This window comes from Canis lupus, chromosome 30 (genome assembly GCF_011100685.1).
Source record: "Canis lupus familiaris isolate Mischka breed German Shepherd chromosome 30, alternate assembly UU_Cfam_GSD_1.0, whole genome shotgun sequence".
Taxonomy (NCBI): Eukaryota; Metazoa; Chordata; class Mammalia; order Carnivora; family Canidae; genus Canis; species Canis lupus.
The window spans coordinates 28221949-28240187 of record NC_049251.1 but is presented as its reverse complement, the minus strand read 5'-3'; the positions used below and the strand labels follow the sequence as shown (position 1 = coordinate 28240187).

Here is an 18239-nt window from a genome sequence, read left to right as displayed (position 1 = left end):
TTTAAGAGTCCACAGCAAATCACTAGCAACAAAGGGAACTTTGTTCCTTCTCCCTGAGTCGGAGAGTACCTTGGTACACAGGGGATTCCAGAAGCAGTGAACAGGAGTCACATTTATCAACACACGAGGCATCTAAGAACATAATATGAACTGAAAAAAGCCAACTGCAGAAATTTCCCAGACTCAAACCATTCCTATAGAATTTCAAAAATACCAAAAACCATGGTATGTATCATTTACATATACATCCATGTGAAATTAAAGTATAAAAACATCCAGGAGAAGGACTATTAACGAAATCAGTACAGGGACACCTGGGTGGCTCAATGGTTGAGCATCTGTCTGCCTTTGGCCCAGGGCATGATCCTGGAGTTCTGGGATCGAGTCCCACATTGGGCTCCCCACGAGGGAGCCTGCTTCTTCCTCTGCCTGTGTCTCTGCCTTCTCTCTGTGTCTCTCATGAATAAATAAATAAAATCTTAAGAAAAAACAACAAACAACCCCCCCCAAAAAAAAAAACAAAAAACAAAATCAGTATAGCTGCTACCTCTGAAAAGAAATAGAAGAAGAGGTGATTAACGAGAGGTTCAGGAGGACTTCAATTCTATCATATATTATTTCTAAAACTGAGTGATGGTACCTGAATGTGAGACTGTTTTATATTAGGTACACTTTTGTATGCCTGAAACTTTTCCTAATTTTTAAGAAGCAATAAGTAGTTATTTGAAAGAAATGACATCTGAAGACACTCATGACAGTAGAAAAACGAAACCAGATTTAGAGGAAAGGCAATTTAAAACATTTAGTGGGAGTGAGTCAAGGGCAGGGTGGGGGGGGAGAAAGCAGACACTACCTCACTCCCACGTTGTTCAATATACAGAGGGCCTGTGAGCCCCTGGTGACTGGGTGTGGGTGATAGCAAGATTAGATCAAGTTCAGAGAGTGAGGGTTTAGGGTAGCAAGGAGTGCTAGCCATTTAGATTTCAAGCAGGGAGTTCAGGGGCATTTCCTGGAGGAAAAAGAAGGTTCTATCTGGGCTAAGAATAATGAAAGAATACACATTTGGTCACTTGGGAGTGGCACTCTAGGAGAGGAACAAAGGAGTTCTGATTTTCCATTCCAGTGGGTGAAGGAAGAGGATATCCTCCCTCCCCCTCAGGATGGGGGTGGGGAACTGTGCCCTGCACCTTTCAGAAGGTAAAGTTGTACTTGAGGCCTCTGCATTGTCTGGGGCGCCCCAAGTTAACAAGAACAGGCAAAGACCTGGCAGTGAGGCTCTGGGAGGAACCTGGCGTGAGCAGTTGCCTAAAGCACTGCTTATCAGCTATTTCTCAGAAACCAGCAGTGTGGTTGGAAGCAGCTGAAGAGAGGGCCTGGCCAGTAGAACAGAGGGAAGGAATCTTTGAACTTGACCTAAGTCTATAGTTAACAGATCTTGGAGTGAGCAGTACTGGGCCACCTGTCATTCCACAAATTAGATATAATTTAACACAGAGAGGGAACAGATTGACAAAATTATTTTACACTGATGTCAAATTAGTCAGCCAACAGATGTTTATTTACTAACAATCTTTTCTGTTTCAAGAGCACAGGGAGGTTGCCCTGATTTTGTGCTGCAGTATGGAAAAAGTATGAAGAAGGACCACTTCTGGCTTTCACAACTCTGGAACAAGCCAGTTGTCCCGACCTTCAGACTCGCTGTGATCTGGGTGCATTTTTGCCCTGTAGGTACTGTAGCTTAGAACACACAGAGCTCTCTCTTCTACCTTAGAACTATGCTGGGTTACTTGGGGAAGGAAGCTGACCCAGGAAAATTGAGGGGTGGGGAAACAATAGGGACCTTGAACTGACATGATCCATACCTGGTTCCCACTCAAGTGCTTTTATAAAAAGTCCACTTGGCTGCAGTCAAGAGATCCATGAAAAAAAATAATAACTCAAGTTTCTGGGACATTTACCCTTTCGATGAATGAGAACAATGAAAGATTCTAATGCTGGGTTTACTCATGGTGCCATACATCAACAAGAAAAAAACACAGGGTATCTATCTATCCCCTCTGACCCACTTTAAGAAGCAGAAGTCCAAAAATGCACTTTCACAATTAAAAGGGGAAAAATGTACTTGGTTTCAAAAGTACATTTAGAAACATCTGTGATCCCAAGCTATCAGAATATGGGTTATGTGGCTGGTCTATTTACATTTCAGACATACTCCAGAAATAGAAAAAAGTGTCCCAAATATTGAAATCCACTTTAAAGAAATGGCTACATTCACTTCCTTTCTTGAGATTTTTATTATTAATGATGAAGATATGGGGTAGGTGGATACTGCCAGTTTTGCAACTTTGACAACCTCATTTTGCTTAGGCTTTTTTGGTGAACTTTTCAACATGGAGACTAATGAGATTTTAGAGTAGCTGACTTTAGGACAATTAGCTAAAATCTCTAATTACAAAAACAAATTACTGAAATGGAAAACATAAGAATCACAGTTTGAAGCTTTAAAATATTTTTTTTTTCCAAAATAAAGGACTTGAGAAAATGTGTAAAAGTAGAAATAAAGAATGTTACTTAGATTGAGGCCCCTAGATGACTCAGCCGGTTAAGTGTCTGACTCTTGATTTCAGCTCAGGTCATGATCTCAGGGTTGTGAGATTAATTAAGCTGCACTTTGGCCTCAGTGCTCAGGGTAGAAAGTGCTTACTTAAGATTCTCTCTCCCTCTCTCTGCCCCTCCCCACTCTAAAAAAAAGAAAAAAAAAGAATGTTACTTAGATTGAAAGAGAGGAGTTCAAAGCATTGTTCTTCTGTGAATACACATTCTGTAAGTTCATAAAAGCATGTTCACCAAGTACCAATTTTGTTGCATATATTTAGAACCACTTAATTTTTCAGTTTGCTTAAATTCAAGTTTACAATATGGTTTCCTTTTTGAAAACCAGAAAGTCTAAAGTTTAGCAGCAAAAAGAAAAAAAAAGTAAGCTTAGAAGGTATTTAACAACAGTTTATAATGATCACAGTGGTCTGTGAATATAGTCTGCCCTTAAAAAAGACATGCATCATACCAAAAAGACAGAAGTTTTCAGATTTCTTTGGTTCCTCTATTCTATGAATAGGAAGCATTAAATTAAACCTCATTTATGGTGTAAATCAATAGTGACACATATTACTCCTTCCTGCTGAAATAGCTGCACATCTTTACACTGTTTTAAAAGTTTGTACTTGTTACTGAATCAAATTCAACTTTTGGCATTTTTGGTGTAAGACATTTGTACCCATACAATCTAATCCTACCAACAAAAGATAAACTAATAAACTAATTCTAGAAATTAGGAAGAATTACATACATAAATGTATGTATGACAGATATAAAAACAGTACAGATAAGAATAGTTTTAAGTAAGGTCTATATTTGAGAGTCTTAAAGGGCTTTATAGATTAAGTTATGAAGATCTAATTAATCCTTAAAATGTCTTTGGGAAATAAAAGGGCAAAATAACAACTCACTATATACCAAATGATAATTTATGCTAAAATAATCTATGTGTTGAATGACAAACAAAAGGTTTTAATGCTAGAACTATACAAATGTCAAGAGAAAACACGCACACACACCAAAAATAGCAAATGTGCAATAACACAACTACAACTCAGATAAAGTATGCAGAAACACCTAGGAAGGATTGAAAAATTTAAATCTGATTAAGGGGCCAGCAGAGATTATCCAACATTCAGTTCACCATTTGAGAATGACCACATGAATGCATGACAAGTTTCTTTTGCAAATCTTGCATTTTCAAAAGGAAATATGTTTTAAGTGTTACTCAATCTGGAAGTAGTAATATGCTTGAAGTTGTTAAAATGTGGATGTTAGAGGTTTTCAATGAACAGATGTTTTACATTCAATAAAATCTCTTTTCATAAAGAGCCTAATATATGAATTAAGCTTTCCTGAAAAATAAAAGTTCAGAATGTCTCTGAGATTTCTATCCCTTTCCCCATTATTAATTCATAACCATCTCAAGAACCAAACTGCTCCAAATGAAATCAGCTGCATCTCTTCTGCTCCAGCCACTGTTTCTGAGAAAGTATACCTTTGTAGCAGGCAAACCTCTCCAGTATGAGTCACTATCAGTTTCCTAAACCTGGAATTTTCTTGTTTGTCTTTGACACTTCGGGGTCAGGTTGGTTTCATTTAAGGGTGAGGGAATACTGTGGTTATTCAAAAAATGAAAATAGAAAAGCAAATCTCTGATTTGACACACTGTTGCTGTGGGAAAACCATACTGCCAAATCACTGGAATTATCACTGGAAAAAATTACAACTACATTCCAATGATGTTGCACCAAAAATGCAGTAAAACTGATCCTTTGGATCTTTCCAAGTATTGACTATGTATCATATTTTCCATTCATTTGAAGGCAAAAGAAAGCTAAGAAGAAAAAAAAATACATATAAAATAACTAAGTAACAACATTACGTGATACAACTAACTAAAAACAAATTATGTATTTTTTCCCTTCAAGAATGAGTTCTTAAAAGAGGAAAAACAAGATTTTATCAATGTAATATATCAGCACCAAGGCTGAAATAAACTTTAGCTACAATTTTATTATTTTTCAGGAAAATTTCCAAATCACTTGTTTAAGAAAGATTTCAGCTTGTATTGGTACAAAATGCAAAATTTAGTAATTTTCCTCACCAAGTTAATACAAATCATTTTTTTTTTAAATGGCAGGGGGGAGGCAAAGGGTAGTGTCCGTACCCAATTACGGCAGACTGAAGAACTATCAAGTCATAATCTCTTTCCTGCAACACCTACCTCACCCCCTCCCACCTTCTTTTCCCACTGATTTTTCTTTAGATAAAAGGAAAGTGATCAGAGTATAAAATAAACAAACATAACTGCAAACTTGCAGTGCTCTGAATCTAGTTAGCAAAAAAGCTTGTTCTTGATCAAAACCAATATTAGTGCCACAAAAGTATAGTAAAATTAAGCAGCACTTACAGCTCACGGTAGCCAGGGTGACAGATGGGTAATTATAATAAGCTATTCCTAATGAATAAGGTTAAAACAAACAGATGGAGTATATGCAAGTAAAAGGATGATACAAAGATCAACAAAAATGGCATGAACAGAATATAGTTTTTCCCAATCAAAAATGAAAAACTTTTACAAATGATTATATCATCCTGATTTTTAAATGCACTCCCTCGTGATACAAAAGTTTAAAGTTAACAGCAGTATAACCTTACATGCATATGAAGTAAACACTTCCATGGACCCATTACATATAGTTTCATATATATATATATATATATGAAACTATATATATATATATATATAGTTTTGCCTTTTGTCTATATATATAAACTATATATAGTATATATTATATATATACTCTACAGTATATATAGTGTGCATATGTGTGTGTGTGTGTGTGTGTATATAAAACTCTCCACTTCTATATACTTAAGACATTTTATTTACTTTAGAGGGTGACAGAGGCTGCTGCCATCCATTATTTCTTTGGCTTGGCTTTTAACTGAATACAAAGATACCAAAACCCAGTACTAACTGGGTTGGTAAATCCAAGATCTTCTCTCACTCATATTTCAGATCTACAGGATGCAGTGTGGACTAATGAAGGACTAGAATACATCATATTTCATTTCCCTTTATTCCCAGCTAATTGCCACTTTAACCCTTCAAATACAAAGAATGAGGTAACTGGGTGGCTCAGTTGGTTAAGCATATGACTCTTGGTTTCGACTCAGGTCATCTCACAGCTGTAGGATCGAGCCCTACATTGGGGTCTGCACTCAGCACAGAGTCTGCTTCAGATTCTCTCTCCCTCCACCTCTCCCTCTTGTCCACACAATCTCTTTCAAATAACTAAATAAATAATCTTTAAAAAATGAGTAATTCTATCAAAGCATAAAATGAGTGAGCTATCAAAAAATGCTACCCTCAGACCTTCCATTTGATCATTATGCTCCTTATTTCCAAATCCTGTGTTTGGGGTTAGAAGGAAAGAAAATCTAAACAATATTAATAAGAGACCATTTCTAGAAAGCTGTCCTGATATGTGATATCAATGGCTCAGAGAATCATCCAGTACCACATAAAATAATTTTTCTAAAATTGACAAAAGACATTTCTCTTTTTTAAAGATTTTTTAAAAGATTTATTTATTTATTTTTATTTATGATAGACACAGAGAGAAAGAGGCAGAGACACAGGAAGAGGGAGAAGCAGGCTCCATGCCGGGAGCCTGACGTGGGACTCGGTCCTGGGACTCCAGGATCGCGCCCTGGGCCAAAGGCAGGCGCCAAACTGCTGAGCCACCCAGGGATCCCCAAAATTTTATTTATTTATTCACGAGAGATACACAGAGAGAAAGACAGAGACATAGGCACAGGAAGAAGCAGGCTCCATACAGGGAGCCTGATGTGGGACTCGATCCTGGAACCCCAGGATCACACCCTGAGCTGAAGGCAGGCGCTTAACAGCTGAACCACCCAGGTGTCCTGACAAAAAACATTTCAAATTATATTTTATCAGCTTGTTTTTATTAAACCACTTCAAAGCAGAACACTACTCAAGGCTTTCCATCCCTGCACCCAATAACTATAGAAGAAGACCTGGGCATCAGAGCAAGAAAACTAACTGCAGTTTCCACTCTGGCCCTCAATCTTGGATAAAAGAAATTATTCACTTTATGTTTCCCTTTACCCACTTCTTTCAAAATAGACTATTCTTTCCAAACCCTGGAGAAATGCATTGAGGATCACTGAATGTTAGCACCCGTCTTTCTTCTCAGGCAAGTTTTTCAAAGTTACAAACACAAAATATGTTTTTTAAACAGGTCATAAGCAGGAGGTTGCCCCAAATGACATGCATGTAAGTAAGATACAGAAGACTCATTTGAAGGTCTCCAGTCTGACCTTGGGTCCTGGAGGACAATGTCCTTTATTGCCTACCACAAAATACCAGAGTGAGTGAGATCTTTTTTTTTTTTTTTTTTTAATTAGGCTCCATACCCAGCATGGAGCCCAATGTGGGGCTGAAACACAACTGTGAGATCAAAACCTGAGCCCAGATCAAGAGTTGCATGGAGGCTCAACCCACTGAGCCACCCAGGTACCCCTGAGTGACATCTTCTTTTAGGGAGGTAGAGACACACTACTTTTTTTTTTTTTTTAAGATTTTATTTATTTATTCATGAAAGACACACAGAGAGAGAGAGAGAGAGAGAGAGGCAGAGACACAGGCAGAGGGAGAAGCAGGCCCCATGCAGGGAGCCTGACGTGGAACTCGATCCCAGGACTCCAGTATCATGCCCTGGGCCAAAGGCAGGGCGCTAAACCGCTGAGCCACCCAGGGCTTCCCCCATACTTCTTTGAAAATAACACACAAACCTCCCACATCCCCCCCTTTACTTCTCAATGCTGGAATAACCACTGAAGACTTTGTGTCTTTTTCACCACGAAGGAATGTTTTTAAAGTATTACATTTTAATATATTAAAAGTATACCTTGGTCGTTATCAAGATTATACAGAAACTTGGAAGGCGTTTATATTATAATATTATAACAGGAACAAAATATAAATACGTATGTCTATAACATTAAGTGATTTTGGAAAAAAAGGTCACACATACTATAGCTGAAGTAGTACTCACTACAACTATACTTCAAATTCTAGATTAAAGTAAAATGAGTATAATGCCATATCGTTGGGGGGAAAAGCATTTTTAAAAAAGTACACCAAATAACTAATTCATGCACTCCATTTAAAAGACTGCAACCAGTATCTCCCAAATAGATTGAACAAATTTGCCCCTCTTTCCCTAATTCCTTCAGTTCCAGTTTATTTGCTGTCACCTGAAAAAGAATGTATGGAAAAACAAAGAAAGGGATAAGGAAATGTGAGCTTGCTTTCACATGACGCGTCTTTGTGGCAACTGCAGAGACAAAGCCAAGAGGAGAGACAACATCTGAAGATTTCATTTTTCCATGCTATTCCTGTCCCTAATTAACACAGATAATTCTGAGTTTGCCATACTATAATTTATTAATCATATTCAATTAATCTAATCAGCTTAAAACAGGAGAGGGCAAGAGAGCAAGCTTTCATAAAGTGAGTTCACTGGACTTTAAAAGCTGCTCAGCTGAGGCTCATGGGGAATCCCCCCCCCCCCACACACACACACACACAAACAACACGAGCAAAAGTGGTCTTCGTATATAATCTGCTTTGTATATTTTTAACTCATCTTTCTACTCATAAGGCCCCATACTATGATATGATTTGGAAGAAAGAAACAGCAGGTGTAGGCAGACTATTTTAAGGTAAATTCAGGGACACAGAGGGTAGAGAACTCTGGCCTTTGGGTGTGTAGCGGGTGGCTTGAGCCAGAGTCTTGCCATATATATAGAATTGAGAAAAAGCTAAACAAAACACACTTGGCTGCTGAGGTGAAAATTGTACCTCTGTCACTGAAAAGGTGGCATTTCACAACATTAAATTCATCTACCCAGATTTTGACTGACCCAAAAGTGCCCCGGAGCACCTTAACTGTAACCCTCAGTAATTAATATGAAAAGCAAAAACAGAATTATTCACTCACATGATTACTTTATAGACACACTTGTCATTTTAAGGATGTCCTCAGGCAAGCCTGGGGCAGGATTTCCACATCTGGTGGTCACAACGTTAGCACTCCCAGTTTGGGCAGTGTCGCCATTAGGTCAGGAAATGCATATGACAATGGACTTAAGAAACATGATCCACAATGACTGTGTATTTCTGACCCTAAATGGTCTGTCAGCAGAATGAGGTACATGAAGGAAGATGTCACTGGGCATTTTGGGGAAACAAAAGAGTTTAGCCATTGGAGTGCAATTATTTGCGTGAATTTCTGAACGTAACAGAAGAAAGCAAAAAAACTGTACATTCAGAAAAATGGATATTTAGTCTACTTCAGATAAGTCTTTGTGGGCCTCAAGGTTGAAGTCCACTTTCCCGAGATTACGATCTCTCCCGAGGCAGAGAAGTGTCAGATTTGGGCCTCTGTCAACTCTGCAATCAACTCCTCAGTCTGTGTGTGACTACAGTCTATTATTCAAATTATAAAACAGAAAACTGACTGCTTGGCTACACAAAGGATCCACTAAGGAGTAGTTGAGCACCTATAACAGATATAGTGAGGTGTAGCTTAGATGTAAATCAAGTCAAGTAATGAAAGGTCAAATTTCAATATGCATTTTTAAAAAGATTTTATCTATTTATTCATGAGACACAGAGAGAGAGAGAGGTAGAGACACAGGCAGAGGGAGAAGCAGGCTCCATGTAGGGGCCCAATGTAGAAACTGATCCTGGGACTCCAGGATCACACCCTGAGCCCAAGGCAGATACTCAACCGCTGAGCCACCCAGGTGTCCCAAAATGTATTTTTTAAAAAATATTTTATTTATTTATTCATGACAGACACACAGAGAAAGGCAGAGACATAGGCAGAGGGAGAAGCAGGCTCCCGATGGGAAGCCCGATGCGGTACTCGACCCCAGGACCCCAGGATCATGACCTGAGCAGAAGGCACTCAACTGCTGAACCACCTGGGTGCCCCTCAATATGTAATTTGATAAGAAGTCTTGAGCCTGACATGAGCCTGACTCTATGCTAGGCACTGAGGAACACAGAGATGAAGGTATGGGCCTGAAAGAGCTCCTGGGCTATGATTGGTCATTACAATCTCCTACCGTGAAAATCCTACGCCTCACTTGTGTCTATTATTAAAGGTAATATTCTAAGGTCTGCTCCTCAGAAGAAGGAACTAATGACAGATGAATGAACCAACAGAAACATGATTTCCTAGGATATGAAACTGCCTGCTTTAGTTCTGGCATTTCCACAGGCAAGTGTAGAATTATCTCCCCAAAGGCTGAGAGTAAACAAGTGGCATTTGTCTATCACAAATAGCAAACACGGTAAGAGCAGTTTTTCACTGCTGTTTAGGAACCAATTTGAATTAAGGTTTAAGACAGTTAAAAAAAAAAAAAAAAAAAAAGGAGGGGGGACACCTGGCTGGCTCAGTCAGAAGAACATGCGACTCTTGATCTCAGGGTCATGAATTTGAGCCCCACCATGGATATAGAGATTAAAATGAATGAATGAATGAATGAATGAATGAATGAACAAACTCTAAAAGAAAAAAAAGGGCACTCACTATACCATCACTTTCACATTCCCTGCCATCACTCCAGTATATATACTATTGTCTTGGTCAAGTTTGAAATTTTCTCTGAACTCTAAGAACTTTAATGACTAACTGAAAATCAATATGAGCATACGTAACATTCACAGGGAATGAGAATGTTAAAAACTCTGTCAATTTTAACTTATATTGGCTAAGGCCGGGGGCTCAGCAAACCTCTGCAGCTCAGCTGTAATCCTGAGTTCCTGACTCCGGGTCCTTTATCTGATAAGCACGATGAAATTATGTTAAAGAGCTACCATTTACTATGAACTTACTATGTGCCAAGTGTAACTCTAGGAAATAGCTATCATTACCCTCCATTACATTCACCAAGAAAGAAGCTGAGGCTCAAAGAGGTGAAGTAACTTGTCTAAGATGACAAGCTAGTGAGTGGCAAAGATGGGATATTTACCCAGGTCTGCCTAGCTCCCTTTACTGGGCCATTCACTATGCTAAGAATGAGAATTCTGTGACTCAAGGGGTATGAACAAGGGGATGACGTTCCAGAGCCCCTCCCCGCCATGTACTACTAACTCAGATTACAAAGGATTGGGGAGGAACCAGTTTCCAACAGAGGACTGAAAGCTGAATCTAGTTCCAGGTCATCTCTATATCATGGAAGAAGAACAGGTCCACTCTTAGGGGACTTGAATGTTAGGTATTCCCTCTTTGAGTCCTTTTAGTATGCTTAGTATAGTCATTGCATTAAGAATTCTTTTTCTGGGGGGCACTTGGGTGTCTCAGTCGGTTAAGCATCTGCCTTCAGCTCAGGTCCTGGGGTCCTGGGATCCAGCCCCGCACAGGGCTCCTTGCTCAGTGGGGAGTTTGCTTCTCCTTCCTCCTCTGCCTCTTCCCCAGCTTGTCCACTTGCTTGCGTTGTCTCTCTCTCTCTCTCTCTCTCTCTCTCTCAAATAAATAAATAAATAAATATCTTAAAAAAAAAAAAAGAATTCTTATTCTGGATTAATCTGAAATAGATCTGATCATCCTGGCACCTTTCAAACTGGAAAAGACTCCATCATTGCAAGTCTATTTGAATCTTTCCACCAAGGCAAGGCCCAAAATAAGGAGATTTCAGGAGAAGGAGGAGAAGCAATTGTTTGCTTTTATGACTGAAATCCATCCCATGTTAGTCTATAAGACAGGAACTATGACATTTATATGCTGCCCTAGGGAATCTGCTCTTGGTTCTGTAGGAAAGCTAGGAAGAATCGAAGAAGTATGGGATGCCTAGAGTATTATCACTGGTCAAATATGCTTCCTGGCCACCTGGAGGATAACTTACATGCACATTAACGTCTTCTGACATGAGATAAATGCTTTACATAACTTGTTTCTATCTAATGGTGGTTGCATCTTCCAATTCTGAGCTTATAATGAGAAAGAAACTATGTTGGAAATAACAACAAATGCTCATAAAAATTTTTAAAGAGGACCAGCCGGTAGACTGTCTTGTGCCATCACTGAAGCTCCAAACCCAGTGCTCTTTTCACTACATCACACTGTTTCATTAGGAGACATTCAGTTAGATAAATGAAATAGGTTATTTTATACCTATTTCTGAGGCTGCACCATAGGGGGGGAAAAGCATAAAAGACAAAAGAAAAACTTCTTTTTTTTTCTGGATTAGTGTATCAGAGTCTAATTAGGAAAAAGAATCCACTTCAAGTGTTTACCACAGAAGGAACTTCTTAATGCAGGGAATTGATTACATCAGCCATGACATTGCTGGGAGCCAAAGAGCAGATAGAAGGTAAAAGGTTTAGCAAGAGCACGGAGCCACTATCACCCCTAAAGCTAGAGACAAAAGGAGGAGATGGTGTTGCCCAATAAGGCGGTGGTCCTGTCCACTAAAACTTGGAGCCCCACAGCAACAGCTTCTGCTGAAGAAGCTCCCCAAGGCACAAAGGCAAAAGGAGAAATACCCTGGTGTCTCCTTTATCTCCTCTCCTCCCATCTCCTGCCAGTGTCTCTGTCTGAACCCAGCCTGAAGCCAGGAAACCCAGGAGCTTCGGCAGGACAAGAGGGAGGAATATAGCCGAGGGAAACCTAACCAAGCATATGGTTAATGCTTAGCAGCAAGAATGAAATGTGCGTTAGTATCACAAGCCAGAGATCGGACGTGTAACTGCGAAAGCTGAACGCTAGTCAAACATGATTCTCCATTAACATGAAACATTAATAATTATTTTCAACAATTGCTTTAAAGAAAACATTTCCACCATTAATTTGTGAGCCTAGGGCAGAGGGCAAGTACCTGAGCAGATCTCTACCCATGCCCTGGTACCGAAGGAGAAGCTCCTGGGAACAGGTCTAGGAATGCAGCAGGATCCCCAGCCGGAGATGGGAAGCAGCCCTGGCTATTTTGATCTTGCAGCTTCACAATCAACTGGGCAGTTTGGGACAGGATGACCTGGTGAACTGGGAGTGTCATATGCTGGCAAGTCAGGAGCCAGGCCTGTTCCAAAAAGGAAGTCTTTCACTGAGTCAGCGATGTTGCCAGGTCCCAAGCCCAAGCAGTCCCAATATAGCTCAAGGGTGGCCACCAACATGGTGACTCCAAGGCTTATAATACTTCCATCACAGTACTGGCTTCTAGCACAGTACTTATGGGACAGCCTCATAGTTATTTACAATCCCTTCCTACTCCCGAAGTAGATTACAAGCACCCACAGGATGTGGGGTACCTTTTCAGCTTATGAAACGCCACAATTATCCCTCCACCTTAAAATACACGTCCCCAGGGATCCCTGAGTGGCTCAGTGGTTTAGTGCCTGCTTTCAGCCCAGGGTGTGATCTTGGAGTCCCGGAATCAAGTCCCATATCAGGCTCCCTGCATGGAGCCTGCTTCTCCCTCTGCCTGTGTCTCTGCCTCTCTTTCTCTCTGTGTTTCTCATGAATAAATAAATAAAATCGTTAAAAAAAAAAAAAAAAAAGAAAATGTCCCCACCCACCAAACATACCCAGCCTTATTTTCCACAATTCCTCAGAACATACCCTCAGAAATGCCTCCTTCATGCTGTACTCTAATGTTCTCTGCCTCTAAACATTTGTCTAGATTCCCCCACTGTCTATAATATTCTCCATCCTTCCCATTGGAATGCTGACAATGGCTCAAGACTCAGTAACTCCACTTCCTCTGTCATCCAGTTACCCTAGCCGATTCTGCTCACTCTCTACCCCAAAATCCTGGAGGATTTAGAATCGGTATCATTAGAGATGACACTTCATTATTCTTTTTGTTTCATATAACAAGTTTTGGCTTCGCAATTAGATTTAGGCAGGCAACTGAGCACAGTGATGCACCTGAGCAGGTGCTCAGTAGATGTTTACAGGGATGAATGAGAGGTAAGTCCTTATGAGGCAGGAGCCTCATCTTTTACCTACCACAATTCCTTTAGGAAGAATTGCTCTTGTTTGCTAAGCACTCACAGGCACTCAAAAAATTACTCCTTGACATTGATTAATTACTTCTGAATACAATCAGATTCACATATCTCCAAACTGATCCTACCGGAATGCCATCTTAATGACTGACAAGTTATATAACATTTGGATAATTTTAAATGATCAAAAGAAAGACATACATAGGGGGATCCCTGGGTGGCTCAGCAGTTTGGCGCCTGCCTTTGGCCCAGGGCACGATCCTGGAGTCCCGGGATCGAGTCCCATGTCGGGCTCCCTGCATGGAGCCTGCTTCTCCCTCCTCCTGTGTCTCTGCCTCTCTCTCTCTCTCTATGTCTATCATAAATAAATAAATCTTTAAAAAAAAGACATACGCATATACACACAAACACTAAAATTTTTAACTTACTGAGAAAATAACAAAACACAGTATTAAGCACACATAAAATAGATGTCTTTTCATTGTAGAATGGGGGGAAAAAAAAGACAACAATGCAGTCTCTTCTAGAGATATGGATTGAAGTAAAGGTTGTTACCATTGTCTCAACTCTAATCCTTCAAGTAACATGTTAATTTAGACAGGCATAGGAATGTAAGTGCTTTTTAAAAATCCACACACAAGTAAATAAAAACCAATTTTGTAATCACATCAGGAAGGATAATAATACATGTGCTACCACCAGGGGGAAAGAAAGAATTAGATAGTTCATGTTGGTTAAAGAGTTTTACTTTCTCCCCAAACCACAATGTTCTTAAAACTCTGGCACCAAAAAAAACAAAACAAAACAAAACAAACAAAAAAAAACAAAAAAACTCTGGCACCAATCACAAAACCGTATGTTGCAGATGTCTCTGCTGTCTAAAAACTTCTGCCATTGCTCCAACAGCCAGAATGGCTTCCAGGGTCCACTTAGAGAAAAGAAAGCAGGAAACCAGAAAAGGAGAGAGACAATAGGCTCACTACCCAAAAGACCCTAACAAAAACAGAGCAAGTCAAACCAGCATCAAGCCCTCCATCAATAAAAAGCTTGAGAGTTAAAAGGCCCAGTTTTCTTTCATGGGAAAAAATGGGTTTTATCTGATTAAATACAGCCTCCAGATACTTGCTTTTTCAAAAAAAAAAATTTGTTTTTTAACTCTTCAGTGACAAATGCAACCATAGCAGGAGCTTCCTAGCTTTTTGGAGAGTGGGGGGAACAGAGGGAGAGAGCAAAGAGAGAATCTCAAGCCCATTCCATGCTGAGCCCAGAGCTGATATGGGGCTCGATGTCACAACCATGAGCTCACCACCTAAGCTGAAATCCAGAGTTGGATGCTCAACTGACTGTGCCACCCAGGCACCCTGGATTCCTAGCTTTTTTGACCCACAGTTAAGAAATACTTTTTAATATCACAGCACATGTGATATATGTTTGTGTGCATGTTTATACACTATATAACTGAAACAGATGTTTCACAAAGTAGCAGTCGACTTATCCCTTGTTACTTTAGTACATGCTATGGACTCCTGTATTTTCTTTTCTGTTCTCTTATATTCTGGTCTATTCTCTTCCCCAACATTAAAAAAAAAAAAAGTTGATCTGGACATACTACACTGACTTCATGACCCAATATTAGGTTGCATCCCATACTGAAAAACGTTGGCCTAAGGAACATTCTGGAAGTCAACCAAGGGTCACATGCTTTCTTTCTTTTTAAAAAAATCTATTGCTGATAAGGAGAGGCCACTCTAGCTTCACTTTTTAATGACAGAAAAAAACAAAGACAACTAACTACAGGACCTGTAAAAACTAAAATATTTGTTAAATTTAAGAAGCCATTAAAAAGTGAGTGTATGTGTATTGTTACCATTGTTCTTTCTCTTTTGTGGTTAAAGAAACATAGAAAGGAGCAAGGAGCTAACCCTTAAAGGAGAGAAAGGAGAATTCTAATAAAGGAAATACTGACTGGGCAGCATGCCCAATTTTTTTAGCATAACATTACCAGAGGTTTTGCTTCCTCCATCACCTGAGATGCTTTGATCCACTGGCCTAAGGCCAAGAAGCAAAAGACAAAGGCCCATCACAAAAAGGCAGAAGAGTTCAACAGGGTTTGGTGATTGACCTCATTCTAAATGAATGAAATGGGACTGTACCTTTTATTTTATTTTATTTTATTTTATTTATTTTTTTAAAGATTTTATTTATTCATGAGAGAGAGAGAGAGACAGAGACAGAGACACAGGCAGAGGGAGAAGCAGGCTCCATGCAGGGAACCCGACATGGGACTCGATCCTGGGGCTCCAGGATCACACCCTGGGCTGAAGGCAGCGCTAAACCGCTGAGCCACCAGGGCTGCCTGGGACTATACCTTTTGAATGACGAAATTATCGCCTGCAAAATCAAGGACTCCTGTTTAAATCAGCACAGAATGGCTACAGCATGAATTGTACCAAAGAACAAAATGTAGTCAAGCAAAATGAGTATCAGATTAGATAACTCTGTATAACAGAATCAAATAATACCCCTCAAGATACTCTTCTAAGACCCCTCACCTCCTCAACAGATAATGATGTCGATAGCTATAATGATAGCTATAGGGCATTATTAATAAAAATAGCTATCACTTCTCAAGAGCCCACTTAGCACCAGGCACTGTGCTAGGTACTTAGTATACTTTATCACTACTCTCATCAACAAGCCTATATGGGGGTTAATATGCCCATTTTATACAAGAGGAAACAGGTCTGGGTGAAGGAAGGTGAATATCCAAATCAAGGCATGGAGGAGGGGCTGTGTACACACAATGATGGAACCCTAGAACCAAATTATGCAGACACCAGACTTCAACTTCCAGATTCCCCAGGACCCAGCTGGTGGTTTGTGGCAAACATGGTATTTGGTCATAAACAGTAACAGTAGGTATCTGCCCTGTTTAGAATGGGGAAGCAGCTCGGAATCCTGTAGAGAACGCAGACACCTAACTCTGTGATAATGAGACACAAGTTATGAGGAGAGAAGAGCTTTAGATGCCCTGTTCAATTTGAAAGACCTTAATTATTAAACAAGAAAAATAAATATAAATACTATATATGTATTTTATAGAAAATATTTTTTCGGGCAGCCCCGCTGGCTCAGTGGTTTAGCGCCGCCTTCAGCCCAGGGTGTGATCCTGGAGACCCAGGATCAAGTCCCATGTCAGGCTCCCTGCACGGGGCCTGCTTCTCCCTATGTGTGTGTGTGTGTGTGTGTGTGTGTGTGTGTGTGTGTGTCTCAAGAATAAATAAATAAAATCTTTAAAAAATATATTTTTTTTCGTTAGGAAAAAAAAAAAACCCAACAGCAACCCACCACTTAACAACATGCAGTTGTTAAGTTAGGAGGGGAAAACCCAGAAATGTGAACTCTCAAGAGCAGAAACTCGCATCACAAGGGTTATACAAGAAAAGAGAAATGAACTGCTGAACTGAAATTGGAGGCAGGAGATCCCGCCCTGGTCACATCCATTGTCAGATGCACAAGCTTTGGAAAGAGTTAGAAACTGAGCACACCCATTTCTAAGGAATTCAACACCACTGCAGAATTCTTTTTTTCAAACTGAAATTAAGCTCTTGGATAGTTACACTGGACAAACCCTTTATTTCCCAAGCTGTAATATCTTAAAAAGAATGACCAGTTTGAATTTTTAAGCACTGGAAATTTCTTAAAACAACATTTTACAAAGTTGGTGCAGAAAAGGAAGCCACTTTTATTTTGTTCTTAAGAGCAGATGTGACACAGAGATAAGAATAAATGACAAGTGTAGAAAGTTACTTGGAAGACAAAATTTATTCATTTTAACTTTTAATATTCATAAACAAAGCCGTTAAGAAGTCATGTAAGAACTGCCCTTAACCAGAGGAAGATTGTTCTATTTTTTCACAGTTTTTTTTGTGTGTGTGTGTCCATTTTACAATTTAAATTTACAACTTAAGCTTTTTCTCATTATTTTTTAAATGAAAGCTGCATCATCTAAAGTCATAAATTCACAGCCCACTGGAATTTAAAAGAGGCATACATTACAATTTTAAGCATAAATTGAGTGACTAAATGAACAAGAAAGTCCTTAGGCAGTACAGTGGCTTTTCTGGGCATTTGGCACTATTTAGTAAATGATGATTTACTAAATACCAATCCACTGAACTAAGTCATATTATGATAGCTCCCCTAACCTAACCTCTGCCTCCCTTCCCACGTGCTACCTCCCTACATATCCACTTATTTTAGGTAGTAAAATAGTGCCTAGAAGACATTTTATCCTCATCGGATTTTACTTGAAGAAAGAAGTCAGCAATTATCTAGTATAACTTAGTTACAATTGCAGGTACCAGCTAGGAAGCAGAAAAATGAAAATTATTTTAATCTGTGTCTTAAAGGTTAAATGATCTCTCATTTTGAAGAGATAATAGTGAGTTTCCTTTTGATTTCAAAGGGTTGAGAAAGGAAAGAAAAAGGAAGAAGGGAGGCGGGCAGGGTGGGGAGGGTGGGAAGAGGGAAGACTCATACTAAAACATGCTTTAGGTTTCTGTCAGAGTCTTACAAAAACCTAACACAA

General features: G+C 39.4%; 1 protein-coding gene and 1 long non-coding RNA gene across 2 annotated transcripts in view; one reads left to right on the top strand and one right to left on the bottom strand.

Moving 5' to 3' along the window:
• The window catches only part of LOC119866913, a 49474-nt gene that overhangs the window by 4955 nt on the left and 26280 nt on the right, over window positions 1-18239 (top strand). The window contains exon 2 of the long non-coding RNA XR_005381762.1: window positions 1586-1724. This is a non-coding gene — a long non-coding RNA (uncharacterized LOC119866913). The remainder of the gene's footprint in view (window positions 1-1585; window positions 1725-18239) is intronic.
• RAB8B (RAB8B, member RAS oncogene family) overlaps window positions 1-18239 on the bottom strand; it is a 61699-nt gene that overhangs the window by 20478 nt on the left and 22982 nt on the right. The window lies entirely within an intron of this gene.